This window comes from Arvicanthis niloticus, chromosome 7 (genome assembly GCF_011762505.2).
Source record: "Arvicanthis niloticus isolate mArvNil1 chromosome 7, mArvNil1.pat.X, whole genome shotgun sequence".
Lineage (NCBI taxonomy): Eukaryota > Metazoa > Chordata > Mammalia > Rodentia > Muridae > Arvicanthis > Arvicanthis niloticus.
The window spans coordinates 86,323,450-86,326,023 of NC_047664.1; the positions used below are offsets into that span (position 1 = coordinate 86,323,450).

At 44.1% G+C, this 2,574-nt stretch overlaps 1 non-coding gene across 1 annotated transcript; it reads right to left on the minus strand.

Moving 5' to 3' along the window:
• Positions 1-907: 907 nt before the first annotated feature.
• On the minus strand, positions 908-1,051 carry LOC117713200 (small nucleolar RNA SNORA48). The gene has a single exon (XR_004607380.1). It is a non-coding gene; the product is annotated as a small nucleolar RNA SNORA48 (small nucleolar RNA).
• Positions 1,052-2,574: the final 1,523 nt, after the last annotated feature.

Genomic DNA, 2,574 nt, shown 5'->3' on the forward strand with positions numbered 1-2,574 from the left:
CCCAACTGCCACAGGTGGTAAGGGGTGAGAGAGGCATTATTCCCACACTAATATCACCTCACAACACATGACTGGCACGGCTCTCCTACCCTCTCATCCTCAAGGCTGACTCAACTGTGTCCCTGCCATCACAAATCCAGACCACACGAGTCATCTGTGACTCACTAGCTCTGCTATGCTGTCTAGGTGAGGTGCAGGGCCAGTTCTCCTGAGTGCTGCAGCTGATGAGGGGCAAGCATAGCTCTTCTAACCTCGTGACTCTGTGGAAGGCTTCCTGACTGCCATAAGTGGCTAGGGAAATGTAGGAGAGTGGCAGCAGAAGATCACCTCTGGGGGTCAGCTCTCCCATACTCACGCTGTCAGGGCCTGCTCTTTCAATATGCCAGCCACCAGGCCGAGCCTGTTGTGCTACCTGGGTGAGGCAGATGTCTTCCTCATCCAAGTGCTGCTGCTACTGAGAGATGGGCCAACTCTCCAGAGCACCATACTCAGTGAGTGGTGGGGCCAGTTTTGCACAGCGCCTGGATATCCATGTAGTCCCCACTGGCTGTCCCATCTAGGGACATACCCATATTCTCTCTAGTGGTAATATGAGCCACGGACATTGACACCGACCCTGTCACTGAGTAGCCAAGGACTGAACCGTGGTCGCAGCAGCGGCTCCAGCTGAGACCTCATCATGGCCCCAGATGGTGGAGCTGTCCACTTTCAACAGGCTATTCCTCTCCACCCTTGAGTCTCCAGTTCCATCTCTCTTCATAATGCTAAAGCTCTTCTACTTTTCTTTCCCTCCCATCCGACTACCACACAACTGGCACATTATATTGGCTTCCAGTGCAGCTGGACACAGGGCTGGCAGGCCCTTGGGTGGCACCCTCCATCCATGCTGTGTGTCTGGATTTGATTTTTATGAGAACTAGGCATAAGGCAGCTTTGTCCTCTAAATTGGGTGTCACGGTAGGATGAGCAAAGGACTACCCTATGCTTTGCCCCTGAGTGATAGAAGAACACCACCACCAAGGAGATGTCTCTTTGGCCATTGCCAGGGGAATTATCAAAGATATTTTGAAAGGGGTGGTTTCGCCGCTTTTTTCTTCCATTTCTCTGTATTTTGAATATAGAAGGCTACTGAGTTTTGTGAGTTAATTTTGTATCCTGCTACTTTGCTGAAAGTGTTTATCAGCTGTAGAATTTTCCAGGTGAAGGTTTTTAGGATCTTTCATGTATAACATTGTATCATCTACAAATAAAGAGAATTTGCCTTCTTCCTTTAAACTTGTATCCTCTTTATGTAGCTTACATATGCAAAGAGAGGACATCATTGTCTTACTCCTTATTTTAGTGGACATGCCATGAAAGTGTCCTCATTTATGTTGATATTGCTTGTGGCCTTGCTGAAAAGTCCCTTTATTATGTTTTGTGTGTTTCTTATATCTCTAGTCTTCATAGTTCTTTCTTTCTTTCTTTCTTTCTTTCTTTCTTTCTTTCTTTCTTTCTTTCTTATTTTATTATTATTATTATTATTATTATTATTATTATTATTATTATTATTATTATTTTTGACAGGGTTTCTCTGTGTAGCCCCGGCTGTCCTGGAACTCACTCTGTCGACCAGGCTGGCCTCGAACTCAGAAATTTGCCTGCCTCTGCCCCCCAAGTGCTGGGATTAAAGGTGTGCGTCACCACTGCCCGGCATAATTCTTTTTTAAAAATGTTAATCAAAGGTTTTATAAGTTTGGTAATGCTTAATAACAAGATGCCCATACAGTCAGAAGTACAACCCAATACTCAACCTAGATATATCAGCTATCTTTGACAAGAACATCCACCTCCATGTTCCCCCTGCCCCCTCTCATCACCTAGCTCCTCCTCGCATCCTCCTCCTCTCCTTTATCCTCCTTTTCCTTTCCTTACTCCTCCCACCTTAGCTCCTCCTACATATCTCTCAAAATATAATTAGAGCATAACTATACCAATAAGATAGACCTAATACTCAGTCCACCATTTTATTGACTAACCAGAACCTCTGTCATCTCTCCTAACTAAATCACTTAGTTCTGAACCTGGCTTTTTTCTTGGCTTTAGAATGAATGTCAGCTGAAAACCATCCTCTCAAATCTTTTTTCTCAAAGTAAATAGCCGGGATTGGCTATGAGACTATAAGACTTCAATCCCGTCAGAAATCCAGACTGAGTTAACTGAAATGCTATGCTTTGTGCTTCCCATAATTTCAGTTAACTCAGAAATTAGACTGAGTTAACTGAAATTATGGGAAGCACAAAGCATAGCTTCTAAAACTTAGCCAATTTATAGAGACCTCTGAACACCTGGACAGTCCCTATACTACAGAACGTTGGTGCATCAAATCTTCAGCCTTCTGGCCCAGGATCATCTGACAGACCTTAGTGATGCAGGATTATTAAGAGCTGATTACTCTCTCTTGGCAGATATAATCAGTCTACTATTCTGCAAGTGTGTCCTTTTCTGGACAGTAATTTGTAGATGACAAGAGGCAATTCTTGCCTAGTGGTTGCCTCACCACAACTGGAGTAACTCTAAAGATGCTCAATTTCT